Source organism: Hylobates moloch, unplaced genomic scaffold (genome assembly GCF_009828535.3).
Source record: "Hylobates moloch isolate HMO894 unplaced genomic scaffold, HMol_V3 SCAFFOLD_6, whole genome shotgun sequence".
Taxonomy (NCBI): domain Eukaryota; kingdom Metazoa; phylum Chordata; class Mammalia; order Primates; family Hylobatidae; genus Hylobates; species Hylobates moloch.
The window spans coordinates 128,452,501-128,472,164 of NW_026652281.1; the positions used below are offsets into that span (position 1 = coordinate 128,452,501).

General features: G+C 42.7%; 2 protein-coding genes across 3 annotated transcripts in view; one reads left to right on the plus strand and one right to left on the minus strand.

The window, feature by feature from the left end:
- SLC36A1 (solute carrier family 36 member 1) overlaps nucleotides 1-19,664 on the plus strand; it is a 230,218-nt gene that overhangs the window by 92,133 nt on the left and 118,421 nt on the right. The window lies entirely within an intron of this gene.
- Nucleotides 1-19,664, minus strand: part of SLC36A2 (solute carrier family 36 member 2) — a 78,828-nt gene that overhangs the window by 54,799 nt on the left and 4,365 nt on the right. The gene's annotated exons all lie outside the window — the stretch shown is intronic.

Sequence of the window (19,664 nt, forward strand, 5' to 3'; positions counted from 1 at the left end):
GGAATGGGGATATCTGAAAACAGCATTTAAGCCAGGATGGTCTCAATCTCCTGACCTCGTGATCTGCCCACCTCGGCCTCCCAAAGTGCTGGGATTACAGGTGTGAGCCACTGCACCCGGCCCACAGTCTTTTTAGAAGTAAATATATTCAAGTTAAACGAGAAAATCCTTGCCACCCAAGTCGAGTGTGTACAGGAATACAAATCGGTTAACCTGCAGCTGTTCTTCTTTGGGTTGTGACTCACTGGGCACCACTTGTCCTGGAGGCTGGCTGGCTGGAGGACACCTGATCTGGTAATAAGTACTGCAGCAGGGATAGGTGCCATAGCAGGATAGCAACTGCAGCAGATCACTGTTTCCAGGCCAGGGGGTGGAGTATTTCATTGTGAAACTGACTCTAGAATGGTTCTATTTGGTCTTCAGTATTTTAGCCTCATTAGTTCACATTTGTCATACAGCTTATGATGTTCACATATGTCATACAGCTTGTGATGAGTACTCCTCTAGGAATGGCCAAAGATGGGCAAAATACATCACTCCAAACGCTACTGATTCAGCATTGTTATCATGTCTTAAATTGCCAGCTGCACTTTTTTTCTGCACTACATAACGTAGTGCATTTTAACTTAATTTTTTTTTTTTGAGACAGAGTCTCGCTCTGTTGCCCAGACTGCAGTGCAGTGGCACCATCTCAGCTCACTGCAACCTCCGCCTCCCAGGTTCAAGCAATTCTCCTGCCTCAGCCTTCCAAGTAGCTGGAATTACAGGCGCCTGGCATCACGCCCAGCTAATTTTCGTATTATTAGTAGAGACAGGGTTTCACCATGTTGGCCAGGCTGGTCTCAAACTCCTGACCGCAGGTGATATGCCTGCCTCGGCCTCCCAAGGTGCTGAGATTACAGGCGTGAGCCACCGCACCCGGCCTTTAACTTAAATTTTTTTCAGCAACATGTTACTTGTTTAAGATACGTTATTGGTATTTCATTAGAATTAGTTCACCTTCCCTGTGAAACAAGTCCATTGTAAAAGGTAGTGGAAAATGATACATATGTGGTTGCTAATAAAATCATAGTGTTTTGTGACAAAAAAAAAAAGAACCCTATCCCATGAAGGTAAATGTCTTCATTTCTGAAATTCTTCAAATTTTTCTCTCTAAAATGTTTTTATCTTCCAAAAAAAGTCTCCTAGTGTGAGCTGCATGGTGTGAGTATGTTGCACCCTAGATTGGGAATCAGGAGACCTGTGTTCTAGTCCTTGCTCTGAAACTAACTCTCTGGGAGACCCAACACGTATCCTCTCCTTTCAGGGTGTTGGCTCTAGAGGCACTTTCAGTTCCCTTATCTGTGCTCCATGAATTATTAGCTACTTGCCCGAGAGGTCTGACTCAGGGTGCCTCCAAAACAGTTCTTACATATTAGGCGTGAGCCAGGAAGAAACAATGCAGGAAGAGAAATCTATGGGTTGTTTATTTAAAACAAATGAGAGCTAGCAGTTTACACATTTAGAGTGAATATTTTCAAGGCAAACATATATGTTTCATGCCTTCTATAATCTGCAGTTTACAATGCATCAGACAATAGCTCAAAAGCATCATCCTTCAGATTCAGTAATTTAATCACTCATTTTTGATTTTCACTTATAAGGAAAACCAAGGAAGAGAATTTCAGACTTGGAAGGAGCTTCTCATAGGTTATATAGCAAAACTATTCCTCTCTTGAAAAGTGGTTGTCCTGCCTCTGCTTAAATACCTTCAGAGATCGGGCACTCACTGTCCTCTGCTCACCCAGTATAAGAAAGCTCTTTGTTAGGTTGAGCTTAAAATATGCAACCCTCAAACCTCTCACTCATCAGTGCTTATTCCAACCTCACAGTATAAGCCATTCCACGCTCACCATTTACAGACATGAAGCCATTTTGCTGAACAGCCAGTAGGGGACCCTAAAGATCTTCCAGTAACAAAATATAAAGTCAAAAAGATACAGAAAGAAACTTGTTTTATTAGGCAATCTTATTTTCTTTAAGTGAGGTGTGTATGTGTGTGTGTGTGTGTGAGAGAGAGAAAGACAGAGAGAAAGAGGGGCGGGAGGCTGCTTAAAGGCCTTCATAAATACCTTGGGAATAAAATCTAGGTCCTTGTTGCAAATTGGCCACCTGAGTACCACACTTTTTGAATTAGCTGCCACCATTTAAAAACTGGAAAAGTTGCACAGACATACACAAAACCAGAATTCCTGGCTTCTTTGAGACTTGGAAATGACCCAGCATGGACCCTCTCCAGCTGGAGATGGGTAACTTTAGACTAAGCCATGTGCTGTTTCCTGGGCATGGCCCCTGCTCAGTCACTCACTTACTCTTTCCACCTGGCCATGGCAGGCAGGGAGAGAAAGTCGCATTTTTAAACCTGGTTCTCTGAGCAGACTGTGGAGATCCTGGGAATTTCCAAGGGGAAAAAACCCAGAATCTCCATCCAAACTGGAAATGCCTTAGAGGGCTTCCTACAAATTCTCATTTTCCAAATTGAGAAATGATTTACATTTTCATCCTTGTCTCTGGTAGTAATAGTGGCCAGGATGGGGCCAGGTAGCTCTGAGGAAGCAGATTCTGACTGAGACCATCTGAGAGGGCAGCCTCTTTGTTGGCAGAGGTTCAAAACCTTTCACAGCCCCTTTTGCCAAATTGGGGAGAACTAGGGAATCTTAGGGCAAAACCCCAAAAAACAATAAAAAAAGAGACAAAAACGAAACCAAACAAACAGCAACAACTACCTTTACATATCATTTTTGCACACAATTCTAGGAAGTTTATGGGTCATTGTTCAGGTTCTAAGATGAAACCTCTTAAGCATAGAGGTTTCCTTCTGTATCTTTTTTTTTTTTTTTTTTTTTTTTCTGAGACAGAGTCTTGCACTGTCTCCCAGGCTGGAGTGCAATGGCGCGATCTCAGCCCTCTGCAACCTCCGCCTCCCAGGTTCAAGTGATTCTCTTGCCTCACCCTCCCGAGTAGCTGTGATTATAGGCACCCGCCACCATGCCTCGCTAATTTTTTTTTTTTGTATTTTTAGTAGAGACGGGGTTTCACTATGTTGGCCAGGCTGATCTCAAACTCCTGACCTCATGATCCACCCGCCTCAGCCTCCCAAAGTGCTGGTATTACAGGCATGAGCCACCACACCCGGCCCCTTCTGTATATTTTTGGCTTTATATTTTGTTGTCAGATCTTCAGGGTCCCCTACTGGCTGTTCACCAAGCTGGCTTCATGTCTATAAACAGCAAGTGTGGAATGGCCTGTACTCTGAGGTTGGAATAAGCACTACTGAGTGAGAGGTTTGAGAGATGCATACTTTAATTTGAACTTAGTTTCCTCCTGATCCAGAGCTTTAACTACTTTTAGTATTTGAAGATAATAACTCTGACCATTTCTCTAACTTGGTTAATGTCATATCCATCCTGTTTTTCACAGTTACCCTTACCTGGTGACTTCTGTCATGTGATGTCCACTTGTGTGGACATCTGTTGCTTTTAACACTCCTCAATTCCCCGTTCTTGGTGTAGAACCCATTTTTGCTTTGAGGTACCATCCCTCTCACTGCATGGGTGTCTTGGTGGCACTGTCAATCAAAAAGCCCTGACTTTCCTTGCCCAACAGATGGGCTTGTGCAATTGGTCACTCTCTTCATAGAATTTGCATCTTGAGCATTGCACTCAAGAACAGAAAACAATTGGTGGAAATTTATCCCAGAGGCAAAGTCCCACTGACTTCAGTCTCAGGCTCTGCCCGGTCCCCGTCTTTCTCAATGTCTGCTTCTTTAGCTTTCCCTTGACTCTGTGAGGCATCTTCAAATCCATTTGTTTTAATTTAAGTTGTCCAGAGTTATATTCTGTTGTTTGCCTCCAAAGAACCTAACCGAGGTGCTTCTCTTAGGTTCAGGTTAATTCCACAAACATTTACTAAGCCTGGAATTTTGCACTTGCTCTAGGGAGTTCCTGGCGGCCCAACTCCTGTAAACTCCTGGGGCCTGGTGGAGGGACAGAAAAGAAGCAAGTCTTTCTGCCTTTTACTCACATGTCTTACAGAGCATGGCAGAGCCAATGCCCAGGTCTACCATGAGGGTTCAGCACTTGCACTCCCAGGAAACAGTGACAGGCACAATGATCTTGGCAGAGACATAGAACTGCAGGGGGTAGGTAAGGCAGATGCCACCCAAGTAGAGGAGCTCAACAGACTGGTAAAACCCGTACAAGGCAGAGGGGATCAGGAAAAATCCACGCACAGGCACCAGCAGACTCTGGAAGACCCATGGGGGTTAGTCGGGAGATCATTCAGGCCAGAGCATGAGGCAGAAATTGGGAATAGTTAAAATTGCTTCCAATAACCCCCTAATTGCTAGTGAACATAGCAAGGTGCTAAGAGGTTATCTAGTAGAAAGAATTGTAAACATGTCTTTAGGCACTGGAGTCTCACTCAAGTGGCAAGAGTCTCACTCTCTATGAAGGGCATGAAGGTGCCAAGACCTACAGAGAAGATGGTGGATTCATGTTCTCCATCTCAACTCCTTCACAGACATCTATTCAATGAGTAGGGTGGTGGGTGAAACTGCCTGCGCTATTTATTTATATTTATTTATTTATTTATTTATTGAGAGAGGATTTCACTCTATTCCCAGGGCTGGAGGGTTGTGGCACAATCTTAGCTTTCTGTAGCCTTGAACTCTTGGGCTCAAGAGATCCTCCCACCTCAACCTCCCAAGTAGCTGGGAATACAGGCATGTGCCACCATGCCCAGCTTGTCTGCCCTTTAAGGACTCTTTGTCTTTTTGAGAACTAAACTCTTAACTTTTTTCTTCTCTTGCACAAATTCCTATCTAAGGGACCTGGGAAGCCGTGCCCTACAGAGCATAAAGTCTCACCAGAAGGGTTTTATTTAACCTTATATAACGTGGCTTGCTTTTGGACCTGACTCTGGCATAACATCACATAACAGACAAGGAGATCAAAATATCATAACCCCAAATATATTTTATTTGCCATATCTTGAAATAACCCTGCAAAGTTGTTTCTTATAGGGGAAAAACATCTACATTCTGTAGAGAACCCCCTTCCCTTTCCAGGCCTTTTTCTTCAGATCCAGGAGAGATTCAACTAAGTCCGGCCTCTTTTTAAGTCTGATAAGAAACACTTACAATCTATTCTCTCTGAAGCTTGCTACCTAGAGGAGGCTTCATCTGCATGATAAGAACCTTAGTCTTGGAGGTGGCTCACGGCTGTAATCCAAGCACTGTGGGAGGCCGAGGTGGGCGGATCACCTGAGGTCGGGAGTTCAAGACCAGAGAGTCCAACATGGAAAAACCCCATCTCTACTAAAAATACAAAATTAGCCAGGCGTGTTGGTGCATGCCTGTAATCCCAGCTACTCGGGAGGCTGAGGCAGGAGAATCGCTTGAATCTGGGAGGTGGAGCTTGTGGTAAGCCTAGATGGCAACATTGCACTCCAGCCTGGGCAACAAGAGTAAAACTCCATCTCAAAAGAAAAAAAAAAGAACTTTGGTCTCCACAGTCTTAACCCAGAAAATGTATAAAACCACAGTGAAACCCTGCCTCTACTAAAAATACAAAAAATTAGCCAGGCACGGTGGTGGGCGCCTGTAGTCCCAGCTACTCGGAGAGGCTGAGGCAGGAGAATGGCATGAACCTGGGAGGCGGAGCTTGCAGTGAGCCGAGATTGCGCCACTGCACTCCAGCCTGGGCGACAGAGCAGCAAGACTCCATCTCAAAAAAAAATAAAAAAAAAACAAAACCTAGTTGTGGCTCAACCACCTTGGACACATGTCCTCAGCGTAGTTCTCATGCCATGGTTTTCAGCTCCATCAGGTCATTTAAGGACTTCTCCACACTGGTTATTCTAGTTGGCCATTCGTCTAATCTTTTTTCAAGGTTTTTAGCTTCTTTGCAATGGGTTCAAACTTCCTCCTTTAGCTCAGAGAAGTTTGATCATCTGAAGCCTTCTTCTCTCAGCTTGTCAAAGTCATTCTCCATCCAGCTTTGTTTCGTTGCTGGCGAGGAGCTGTGCTCCTTTGGAGGAGGAGAGGGGCTCTGATTTTTAGAATTTTCAGCTTTTCTGCTCTGTTTTTTCCCATCTTTGTGGTTTTATCTACCTTTGGTCTTTGATGATGGTGACGTATAGATGGGGTTTTGGTGTGGATGTCCTTTCTGTTTGTTAGCTTTCCTTCTAACAGTCAGGACACTCAGCTGCATGTCTGTTGGAGTTTGCTGGAGGTCCACTCCAGACCCTGTTTGCCTGCATATCAGCAGTGGAGGCTGCAGAACAGCGAATATTGCTGAACAGCAAGTGTTGCTGCCTGATCGTTCTTCTGGAAGCTTCATCTCAAAGGGTACCCGGCTGTGTGAGGTGTCAGTCTGACCCTACTGGGGGGGTGCCTCCCAGTAAGGCTACTCGGGGGTCAGGTACCCACTTGAGGAGGCAGTCTGTCCGTTCTCAGATCTCAAACTCCATGCTGGGAGAACCATTACTCTCATCAAAGCTGTCAGACTGGGACATTTAAGTCTGCAGAGGTTTCTGCTGCCTTTTGTTTGGCTATGCCCTGCCCCCAGAGGTGGAGTCTATAGAGGCAGGCAGGCCTCCTTGACCTGCAGTGGGCTCCATCCCATTCGAGCTTCCCAGCCACTTTGTTTACCTACTCAAGCCTGAGCAATGGTTGGCGCCCGTCCCCCAGCCTGACTGCCACCTTGCAGTTCGATCTCAGACTGCTGTGCTAGCAATAAGCGAGGCTCTGTGGGCGTGGGACCCTCTGAGCCAGGCACTGGATATAATCTCCTGGTGTGCTGTTTGCTAAGACCATTGGAAAAGTGCAGTATTAGGGTGGGAGTGACCCAATTTTCCAGGTGCCATCTGTCACAGCTTCCCTTGGCTAGGAAAGGGAATTCCCTGACCCCTTGTGCTTCCCACGTGAGGTGATGCCTCACCCTGCTTTGGCTCATGCTCAGTGGGCTGCACCCACTGTCCTGCACCCACTGTCTGACAAGCCCCAGTGAGACGAACCCGGTACCTCAGTTGGAAATGCAGAAATCACCAGTCTTCTGTGTCGCGCATGCTGGGAGCTGAAGACTGGAGCTGTTCCTATTCGGCCATCTTTGAGCCACCTCCCCTTTTGAGTTTCTATAACACCAGTCCTCATCCATGTCACAGAGACTCTCACATGGAATGTGAGTTGGTGTGTGTGCATCAGTGTTTCCATGAAGCTAGGGATTGTGGCCAAATCATGTCAGGATTCCTTGTCCCTGGTACTCTGTCTTCAAGATAGAGTGGTAGATGGGCTGTGATAAGGATGAGGTCATGCTTGGAAACCACTTATGACATAGGAAACACTCAGTGAATACTTGCTATTCTTCTTTCTTGTTTATTATTATTATTATTTTTGAGACAGAGTCTTGCTCTGTCACTCAAACTGGAGTGCAGTGGCACAATCTGGGCTCACTGCAACCTCCACCTCCTGAGTTCAAGCAATTCTCATGCCTCAGCCTCCTGAGTAGCTGGGATTACAGGTGTGCACCAACACGGCTGGTTAATTTTTGTATTTTTAATAGAGATGAGGTCTCACCATGTTGCCCAGGCTGGTCTCAAACTCCTGACCTCAAGGGACCTGCCTACTGTGGCCTCCCAAAGTGCTGGGATTACAGGTGTGAGCCACTGCACCTAGACTTATTCTTCCTCCTTCTTCTTCTATTATTATTATTATCATACATATATATATTTTTTGGCACAATCTTGGCTCACTGCAACCTTCACCTCCTGGGTTCAAGTGATTCTTCTGCCTCAGCTTGCTGAGTAGCTGGGACTGCATGTGTGCACCACCACGCCCAACTAATTTAGTAGAGATGGGGTTTCACCATATTGGCGGGTATAAACTACTCAGAAAGTGAAATCCAAGTTACCCCATTATATTTTTCTAAGTCTTTATTCTTTATAAATTAGATCAAGAATATAGATTTCCGTTTTTTAGGGCCATTGTCTTGCAGTAGCCAAAAATAAATTAGGGGTCACACACAAGAAAAAAGAAGTATGTTGGTTTAGATTTTTTATTTAAAGAAAGAGGAATGATATGAATGGGATTGCATTTCCAAGGGGAAGTTAGTAACTTAGCGAGTCACTTCTATGTGACAGGCACTGTGCTAAGCTCTTTACTTGGATTTATATTGTTTGACTACAACCCTATGAAACAGGCACTGTTATCCCATTTTACAGGTAAGGAAGCTGAGCCTTTGATAGGTTAAGCAATATTCCCAAGTTCTTGAAGCTAGCAAGTGAGGAACATGAACTTGGACCCAAGTCTCACTGACTTCAGAAGTCACACTCTTAAGCATTCTGTAAGGGCTCAGCTAGGCCACCTCTCCTTTCATCTGAGTTCTCTGTGACCCGTCATCCCTGTTAGTGATGTGAATTGTGTGCCATAAGCACTCTGGACAGAGCAGTGTCAGTCCACATGGACCTCTCTGTGGGCCTGGTAAAATTAATAGCAAGTAACACCCAATCTCATTTGTGGAGTTTATAAAACATTTTAATTCCCAATACTGCACATGATCGTTATACCAGCTCCTGGCTCCATGTAGACAGCTCTCAGCTGAAGCTCACACTTAAAACTTCCCATCTCTGCCTTTAAGGTCCAAACACTCTCTGTTGTATTCACCCCATGCATACACACGGAGCCCATTCCCAGTGAGGATGTTAACATAAGAGCACAAAGTGGGGAGCAGAACAAAAAGGGTTTATGTGCCTGAGAACCTGAGTGCTTTTGGAAAGTCAAGATGGTGAGCAAAAGGCAGAAGAAGCTGCTAGTCACTCTGTAGTGATATCCCACTCACCACCATTTTCAAATATTCCCACATCTTGCCTGACTTACTGAGAAGTGGTAAGAATATCAAGTGGGCAGGGCACAGTGGCTCATGCCTGTAATCCCAGCACTTTGGGAGGCCAAGATGGGTGTTCGAAACCAGGGCCAACATGGTGAAACCCTGTCTCTACTAAAAATACAAAATTAGCCACCCATGGTGGTGCATGCCTGTAGTCCCAGCTACCGCGGAGGCTGAGGCAGGAGAATGACCTCAACCCGGGAGGCAGAAGTTGCAGTGAGCCGAGATCATGCCATTGCACTCCAGCCTGGACAATAAGAGCAAAACTCCAACTCAAAAAAAAAAAAAAGTCAAATGATCTGTGGCCTCCAGATTTAACTAAAATTATTACATGTGGCCGGGCACAGTGGCTCATGTCTATAATCTCAGTGCTTTGGGAGGCCGAGGCGGGAGGATTGCTTGAGTCCAGGAGTTTGAGAACAGCCTGGGCAACGTAGTGAAACCCCATCCCTACAAAATATTACAAGAATTAGCCAGGCATGGTGGCATGTGCCTGTAGTCCCAGCTACTCAGGAGGCTGAGGTGGGAGGATCGCTTGAGCCCAGGAGGTTGAGGCTATAGTAAGCCAAAGTCGCACCGCTGCACTTCAGCCTGGGAGACAGAGTGAGACCCTGTCTCAAAAGAAAAAATTATATATGGACAGTCGTTGGATTAACTGACCCAGCAACCATTGCCCCCTGAGTTAACAGGAATCACCCTCTACCTCTGCTTCCGAGTAGCTTTGTGTCCCATTGGTAAGGACTACCATCATTATTATAATTTTTGTCATGGAAAATGGCAATTAGAATGTACAAGCTGGTGTCTTTGCAGAGTTCTGTTTCTATGCTCAGCCCACCAGGAAGAGCACCATCCCAATTTCGGGTGTAAGGTCACCCGCAGTAATGCAGGTGTGTGGGCTGAAATATAATTTTGGATTCCTTTTGCTTGGGGTGCTAAGAAGAAAGTATCATATATATCAGAATATATAGCAGCTCCTGACCAAAGGATGGAAAAGGAGTAGATATTGTACAGGAACCAGGACTAAAGAAACCTGTTTCCTTATTTGTGGTTTGAGATGGTTATCTAGAAAAAGCTCCAATTGCTCATCCTTTATTCCAGCCCCAGCTGTTCATGATCTGTGATTCTGTGTTCCAACGTGGTAATGTGGGAGCATCAGCTCCCAATAACTCAGTCTTGTCAAAAGAGAACTAAAAGGAAAACTGTCTAAAAAGAGCAACAGGGGAAAACCAGAGAAGAATTTGAGTGGGAAATGAATTGGTCTGGGAGCTGGTGGGTGCGGGTGTAAGCCCTGGCTTTGGAATTTAACATATGCTCTTGGACAATCATGTCACTTCTAGCCCTTGGCTTCGTTATCTGTGCACGGATGTGGGCACCACTTCAAATTGAGGATAAAATTATGATCACCTTATTTTGAAATATTTCAGACTTACAGAAATATTGGAAGAATAGTATGAAGAATTTCCGTATACTTTTTGCCAGTTCCCCAAAGATTAGCACATTTGCTTTATCATATTCTCCTTCTCGCTCTGCATGTGTGTATTTTAATGTGTGTATATATATATATGAATGTGTGTGTGTGTGTAAATATGTATGTATATATATATATATATTTTTTTTTTTTTTTTTTGAGACAGAGTCTTACTCTATCACCCGAGCTGAAGTGCAGTGGTGCGATTTCAGCTCACTGCAACCTCCGTCTCCCAGGTTCAAGCGATTCTCCTGCCTCAGCCTCCTAAGTAGATGGGATTACAGATGTGTACCACCACACCCGGCTAATTTTTGTATTTTTGGTAGAGACGGGGTTTCACCATGTTGTCCAGGCTGGTCTTGAACTCCTGACCTCAGGTGATCTGCCCACCTCAGCCTCTCAAAGTGCTGGGATTACAGGCATGAGCCACCGTAATGTACATATATATTTATATCCCCATACATTTATGTTTGAGGGATGTGTGTATTTTTTCTGAGCTATGTAAGAATAACCCTGATTTATTTTAAATACTTTGTTCTTTTTGTGATTTCATTCGAAAGGTTCAAAGGATAACAAATATTTGGGCTGGGCACGGTGGCTCACGCTTGTAATCCCAGCACTTTGGGAGGCCGAGACGGGCGGATCACGAGGTCAGGAGATCGAGACCGCAGTGAAACCCTGTCTCTACTAAAAATACAAAAAAAAAAATTAGCCGGGCGTGGTGGAAATTAGCCGGGCGTGGTGGCGGGCGCCTGTAGTCCCAGCTACTCGGAGAGGCTGAGGCAGGAGAATGGCAGAAACCCGGGAGGCGGAGCTTGCAGTGAGCCGAGATTGCGACAGAGCGAGACTCGGTCTCAAAAAAAAAAAAGAAATATTTGAAAACCCCTGCCAAACTCCTTTTAGTGCTGACTTTTAGTAATTTTTCTCATGCTGGATTAAAATAGCTGTAGCTCCCAAATATGCTGATGAGGCCATACCCAATTAAATAGTAATTTTAAATATGAACATCATAGTGTGTAAATAGGGTGACTTGTTGGCAGGGATTATCATACAGAGATTTTCAGTTCTCTCATTTTACAGATGAATAAAATGAGACCCACTGAAAAGAGAAGATTTGCCTAACATTCCACAGCTTTCTATCCGATATTTTCTCTAGCACATTAGCATATTTTGCATACACATAGTAAGGGATCATGAAGCAAAACAATAATAATCATTGTTTACTTTGTGCCTGGCAATGTGCTAATCATTTTGCCTTCCTTGTTTCTTTGAGTTGTTACAACATCCATGCTTCGTAGGTATTATAATCCCCATTTTACAGATGAGAATGAGTCTAAAAGAGGTTTTTATTTATTTATTTAATTTCCAACTTTTAAATTTAGGGGGTACACCTGCAGGTTTGTTACATGGGTATATTATTATGATGCTGAGGTTTAGGGTATGAACGATCCTATAACCCAGGTAACGATCTTAGTACCCAATAGGTGGTTTTTCAACCCTTGTCCCCTTCCTCCCCCGTCTAGTAGTTCCCAGTGTCTACTGTTCCCATCTTTATGTCCACGAGTACCCAATGTTTAGCTCCCACTTATCAATGAGAATATGTGGTATTTGGTTTTCAGTTTTTGAGTTAATTTGCTTAGGATAATAGCATCCAGCTGCATCCATGTTGCTGCAAAGGATATGATTTCATTCTTTTTATGGCTGCATAGTATTCCATGGGGTATATGTACCACTTTTTTAAAATCCATTTCACAACTGATGGACATCTAGTTTGATTTCATGTCTTTGCTATTGTGAACAGTGCTGTGTTGAACATATGCATGCATGTGTCTTTCTGGTAGAATGATTTATTTTCCTCTGGTATATACCCAGTAGTGGGATACCTGCCTTGAATGGTAGTTCTATTTTTAATTTTTTGAGAAATCTGCAAACCGCTTTCCACAGTGACTGAACTAATTTGCATTTCCACCAACAGTGTATAAGTATCCCCTTTTCTCTACAGCCTTGCCAATATCTGTTTTTTGTTTTGTTTTTTTACTTTTTTATAAAAAAGTAAACGGCTACCAGTCAGTAGCCATTCTGACTGGTGTGAGATGGTAGCTCTTTGTGGTTTTGATTCGCATTTCTCTGATTAGTGATGTTGAGCATTTTTTCATGTTTGGTGGCCACTTGTGTGTCTTCTTTTGAGAAGTGTCTGTTCATGTCTTTTGCCTACTTTTTAATAGGGTTATTTAGTTCTTTTGCTTGTTGAATTATTCAAGTTCCTTATACATTCTGGATATTAGATCTTTGTTGGATGCAGCGTTTGTGAATATTTTCTCCCATTCTGTAGGTTGTTTGTTTATCCTGTTGATAGTTAATTTTGCTGTGCAGAAGGTCTTTAGTTTAATTAGGTCTCACTTGTCAATTTTTGTTTTTGTTGTAATTGCTTTTGAGGGCTTAGTCATAAATTCTTTGTCAAGGCCAATGCCTAGAATGTATTTCCTAGGGTTTCTTCTATGATTTTTATAGTTTCAGGTCCTACATTTAAAGCTTTAATCCATCTGGAGTTAATTTTTGTATATAGTGATAGGTATGGAGTCCAGTTTTATTCTTCTGCATATGGCTAGCCAGTTATCCCAGCACCATTTATTTATTGAATAGGGAGTCCTTTGCCCATTCCTTAATTTTGTCAACTTTGTCAAAGATCTGTTGGTTGTGGGTGTGTGGCTTTATTTCTGTGTTCTCTGTTCTGTTCCATTGGTCTATGTGTCTGTTTTTGTACCAATACCATGCTGTTTTTGTTACTGTAACCTTGTAGTGTAGTTTGAAGTCAGGTAATGTGATACCTCCACCTTTTTTCTTTTTGCTCAGGATTGCTTTGGCTACTTGGGCTCTTTTTTGGTTCCAGATGAATTTTAGAATAGTTTTATCTAATTCTGTGAAAAATAACATTTGTAGTTTATGGGAATAGCATTGAATCTGTATATTGCTTTTGGCAGTATAGCCATCTTGATTCTTTAAATCTGTGAGCATGGAATGTTTTTCCATTTGTTTGTGTCATTTATGATTTCTTTCAGCAGTTTTGTAGTTCTCCTTGTAGAAACCATTCATCTCCTTGGTTAGATCTCTTCCTAGGTATTTTATTCTTTTTGTGGCTATTGTAAATGAAATTGTGTTCTTTTTTTTTTTTTTTGAGACGGAGTCTCACTCTGTCACCCAGGCTGGAGTGCAGTGGCGCGACCTCGGCTCACTGCAGGCTCCGCCTCCCGGGTTCATGCCATTCTCCTGCCTCAGCCTCTCCAAGTAGCTGGGACTACAGGCGCCCGCCACCACGCCCGGCTAATTTTTTGTATTTTTACTAGAGATGGGGTTTCACCATGGTCTCGATCTCCTGACCTCGTGATCCGCCCGCCTCGGCCTCCCAAAGTGCTGGGATTACAAGCGTGAGCCACCGCGCCCGGCCTGAAATTGTATTCTTGATTTGGCTGTCAGCTTAAACATTATCAATGTATAGAAATGCAACTGATTTTTGTACATTGATTTTGCATTTTAAAATCTTCTAAGAGCCTTTTGGCAGTCTTTAGGGTTTTCTATGTGTAGAATCATATCGTTGGCAAAGAGAGATAATTTGACTTATTTTCCTATTTGGATGCCTTTTATTTCTTTCTCTTGTCTGATTGCTTTGGCTAGGACTTCAATACTATGTTAAATAGGAGTGGTGAGAATGGGCATACTAGTCTCGTTCCAGTTCTTAAGGAGAATGCTTTCAGCTTTTGCCCATTCAGGACTATGTTGGCTGTGGGTTTATCATAGATGGCTTTGTTATTTTGAGACATATTCCTTCGATGCTTAGTTCATTGAAGGTTTTAAATTATGAAACAATGTTGGATTTTATCAAAAGCTTTTTCTGCATCAATCGAGATGATCCTATGGTTTTTATGTTTAATTCTATTCTATTTATTTGGTGAATAACATTTATTGGTTGGTGTGTGTTGAACCAACCTTGCATCCCAGGAATAAAGTCTACTTGATCCTGGTGAAGTAATCTTTGATGTGTGCTGTATTTGATTTGCTAGTATTTTGTTGAGGACTTTTTGGTCTATGTTCATTAGGGATATTGGCCTGTAATTTTCTTTTATCACTGTGTCTTTGCCAGGTTTTAGTATCAGGATGATACTGGCTATATAGAATGAGTTAGGGAGGAGTCTCTCATCAATTTTTTGGAATAGTTTCAGTAGGATTGGTACCAGCTATTCTTTGTACGTCTAATAGAATTTGGCTGTAAATCTATCTGGTCTAGGGTAAAATAAAACCAACCATTTCATTGGTTGGTAGGTTTTTCTAAATGCTGATTCAATTTTGAAACTCATTATTGGTTTGTTCAGAGTCTCGATTTCCTTCTGAATAAATCTTGGATGGTGTTTCGTTTCTAGGAATTTATCAGTTTTCTCTAGATTTTCTAGTTTGTGTATATAGAGGTGTTCATAATAGTCTTGAGGATCATATGTATTTCTGTGGGATTGGTTGTAATTTCACCTTTATCGTTTCTGATTGTGCTTATTTGGGTTTTCTCTCTTTTTCATTATTAATCTTGCTAGTGGTCTATCAATCTTGTTTATCCTTTCAAAAAATCAACTTTTGGCTTCATTGATCCTTTGGGTTCTCAATATCATTTAGTTCTGCTCTGATTTTAGTTATTTCTTTTCTTCTGCTAGCTTTGGGGTTAGTTTGTTTCTGTTTCTCTAGTTCCTCTAGGTGCAATGTTAGAGTGTTAATTTGAGATCTTTCTAGCTTCTTGGTGTAGGCATTTAGTGCTAAAAACCTTCCTCTTAACACTGCTTTTGCTGCACCCCAGAGATGTTGCTATGTTGTGTCACTGTTTTCATCTATTTCAAAGATCTTTCGATTTGTGCCTTAATTTTGTTGTTTACCTGATATGGTTTGGATTTGTGTCCCCACTTAAATCTCATGTTCAATTGTCATCCCCCCAGTGTTGAATGTGGGGCCAGGTGGGGGTGATTAAATCATGAGAGTGAATTTCTCATGAATGGTTTAGTGCCATCCCCTTGGTACTATTCTTGCAAGATCTGGTCATTTAAAAGTGTGTGGCACCTCCCCCTGCTCCCAGCACCAAGCTCGTGCTCCTTCCATGTCTCCTGCCTGCTTCAGCTTTGTCTTCTGCCATGAGTAAAAGTTCCCTGAGGCCTCCCCAGAAGCAATGTACAGCCTGCAGAACCATAAGCCAATAAAACCTTTTTTCTTAAAAATTACCCAGTCTCAGATGTTTCTTTATAGCAATGCAAGAATGGGCTAACACATTACCCAAAAGTCATTTAGGAGCAAATTGCTTAGTTTCCGTGTAATTGTGTGATTTTGAGATATCTTCTTGGTATTGATTTCTATTTTTATTCCACTGTGGCCCAAGAGTATGCTTGGTATAATTTCTGTCTTTTAAAATGTATTGAGACTTGCTTTATGGTCAAGCATGTGGTTGATCTCAAAGTATGTGCCATGCGCAGATGAGAAGACTGTATATTCTGTGGTTGTTTGGTGGATTATTCTGTAGATGTCTATAAGGTCCAATTGGTCAGGGGTCAAATTTAAGTCCAGAATTTGTTAGTCTTCTCCCTTGATGATCTGTCTTGCACCGTGAGTGGGGTATTAAAGTCTCCCACTATTACTGTGTGGCTAAGTGTTTTCATAGGTCTGGAAGTACTTGTTTTATGGATCCACGTGCTCCAATATTGGGTGTGAATGTATTTGGGATAGTAAGCCTTCTTTTTGAATTGAACCCTTTATCGTTATGTAATTATCTTCTTTGTCCTTTTTTTAATGCTGTTGGTTTTAAGTCTGTTGTATCTGATATTAGAATAGTGATCCGTGCTCTTTTATGTTTTCTGTTTGTGTGATAGACCTTTCTCCATCTCTTTATTTGAGCCTATGGGTGTCCTTACATGTGAAATGGGTCTCTTGAAAACAGTAGATGTTTAAGTCTTAATTTTTTATACAACTTCCCACTTTGTGCCTTTTAAGTGAGGTGTTTAGACAATTCACATTCAAGGTTAATATTGATAGGTGAGATTTTTGATCCTGTCATGATGTTGTGAGCTGGTTACTTTGTAGCCTTGATTGTGTAGTTGCTTTATAGGGTCTGTGGGTGATGTAATTAAGTGTGTTTTTGTGGTAGCTAGTATCATTTTCTCATTTCCATTTTAGAACTCCCTTAAGGATTTCTTGCAAGGCTCGTCTAGTGGTAACAAATTCCCTTAGTGCTTGCTTTTCTGGAAAATATTTTATTTCTCCTTTGCTTATGAAACTTAGTTTGGCAGAATATGAAATTCTTGGTTGGAATTTCGTTTCTTTAAAAATGCTGAAAATAGGCCCCTAATCACTTCTGGCTTGTAAGGTTTCTGCTGAGAAGACTACTGTTTAGCCTAATGGGGTTTCCCCTTTGTAAGTGATCTGATTCTTCTCTAGCTGCCTTTAAGATTTTTTCTTTCTCATTGACCTTGGAAAGTCTGATGACTGTGTGTCTTGTATAGTATCTTGCAGGGGTTCTCTGAATTTCTTGCATTTGCACATAGGCGTCTCTAGTGAGATTGAGGAAATTTTCATTGACTATGTCCTCAAATACGTTTTCCAAGTTGTATACTCTCTCTCCTTCTCTCTCAAGAATGCCAACAAATTGTAGGTTTTGTCTCTTTACATAAGCCCATATTTCCAGAAGGCTTTGTTCAGTTTTTAAATTCTTTTATTTTTGTGGGACTGAGTTGATTTGAAGGACTGGTCTTTAAGCTCTGAAATTATTTTTTCAGCTTGGTCTAGTTTGTTATTAAGGCTTCCAACTGTATTTTGAAATTCCTGTAGTAAATTTTTCAATTCCAGAATAACTTAGTTCCTTCTTAAAATGGCTATGTTGTCTTTCAACTCTTGAATTGCTTTACTGACTTCCTTGGGTTGAATTGCTACTTTCTCTTAAGTCTCTCTCTCTCTTTTTTTTTTTTTTTTTTTTTTTTTTTTGAGATAGGGTGTTGCTCTGTCACCCAGGCCGGAATACAATGGCATGATCATGGTTCAACCTCCCCGGCTGAACAATCTGCCTGCCTTGGCCTCCCAAAGTTCTGGGATTACAGGTGTGAGCCACTGCACCCAACACCTCTTGAATCTCATTCAGCTTTCTTGCCATTCTATATCCATCATCTCAGACATTTTAATCTAGTTAGCATCCTTTGCTGGGGAGCTAGTGTGAACCTTTAGAGATAAGAAAACCTTTAGAGACAAGAAAATGCTCTGGCTTTTCTCATGCTGATTCCTTCTCATCTTAGGGGGCTGGTGTTTATCTTTTTGAATTTCCTGGTATTTGGATGGGGCTTTTTCCTTCTGTGTTCTTTTTTACTCCTGGGGGTTTGACTGTAGTATACATTGTGTATAGTTAATTGGCTTCATTTATGGGTGCTTTTAGAGGGCCAAGGCTCTGTTTGGCTTCCTTAGTTTTGGTTATTTACCTGCATTGGGTTTTAAAGGTGTTGCTTGGTGAAAAAATTTATCTTTGGTAGTACAATTCAGGCTGCAATCCAGTAGATAGTGCTTAACAATGAGGGCTGACTGATAGGCTGTTACTCAACTGCGTGCCTCTTTTGTGTTTCAGTGCCTTTGCAGCAGCACTCTAGGAAAGGGGGATGAGAGGGTAAAAGATGATCCCTTCAACAAGTCTCCTCCTGGGCATTAGGAGTGCCCCCTCCAATCACTGGTGCTGCACATGCATTTCCTTAGCCCCAGGAAGGGCCCTGGCAGTTTGCACACCTTCCTCTCTTGGGGTGGCTTGAACTGAAGGTTAGGTCACCAGGAAACCTGCAGGTCCCTAGAAACCTGCAGGTCCTCTGAGCTTGGCAGAGTCAGAGCAGGCTGTGAAGTATGTCTGTGGATTCAGAGAGATTTTAAAACAGCTGTCCAAGATCCAATAGCTTGAAAGGATGAAAAAAACCGTATTCAAATCCATGCCTATCAGGCTCCAGAGCCAGTGCTCTTTATCTACCCCATGCAACTTCTTCAGTCTGCATAGGGGATGGGGGCACTCATTTTATCTCAAACCTTACCACTTCAATACTTTCAAAGGCAAAGACAGCTATCCCAAAGAACAGGGACTAGTTCTTCCAGTTTGCCACTAGGGGCAGACTGCTGGAGTCTGGGATTTCTTAAAAGAGAAACACAGGAAAAATGGTAACGGTTACCATAAAACTGGACTTGAGAAAACCCAGTGGAAATAAAGCAAAAAGTGAAACAGCCAGCTAGCAGAGCTCCACAATGGGCTCAACTTTCTGCTGACCTTCGTCCTTTGGTGGGCGGACTTTGTCTCTTTAAGAAGACAGCAGCAGCAGGAAACCCTCAGGCTCAGAGGGTAATCGAGAGTGAGAGAGGCCCAGTTCTAGTGTGTCCGGAATTGGTTCCTTCCGGTGGATTCTTGGTCTCGCTGACTTCAAGAATGAAGCTGTGGACCCTCGCCGTGAGTGTTACAGCTCTTAAAGATGGTGTGTCCGGAGTTTGTTCCTTCAGATGTTCAGATGTGTCCAGAGTTTCTTCCTTCTGGTGGGTTGGTGGTCTTGCTGACTTCAGGAGTGAAGCTGCAGACCTTCGCAGTGAGTATTACAGCTCTTAAAGGTAGCACGACCGGAATTATTTTTTCCTCCCAGTGGGTTCATGGTCTCGCTGACTTCAGGAGTGAAGCTGCAGACCTTTGCAGTGAATATTGCAGCTCATAAAGGTAGTGAGGCCCCAAAGAGTGAGCAGCAGCAAGATTTATTGTGAAGAGCAAAAGAACAAAGCTTCCACAGTGTGGAAGGGGACTGGAACGGGTTGCTGCTGCTGGCTCTGGTGGCCAGCTTTTATTCCCTTATTTGGCCCCACCCACATCCTGCTGATTGGTCCATTTTTACTGAGTGCTGATTGGTGTGCTTACAAACCTTTAGCTAAACACAGAGTGCTGATTGGTGCATTTTTACAGAGTGCTGATTAGTGCATTTACAAACCTTTAGCTAGACACAGAGCACTGATTGGTGCATTTACAATCATTTAGCTAGACAGAAAAGTTCTCCAAGTTCCCACCCGACCCGGAAGCCCAGCTGGCTTCACCTCTCACTAGGGCTGAAATAACCACACAAGCATCTAAACCTCAGTTTCTCCATGTATATAATACAGTGGGGTGTTGGATCTGGGGATGGAAGTTGGCCTTCTGCCCTCTGCCATTCTCTGGAGCCAATTTTTGGGGTCAATGAGAGAATGAGAATGCTGGA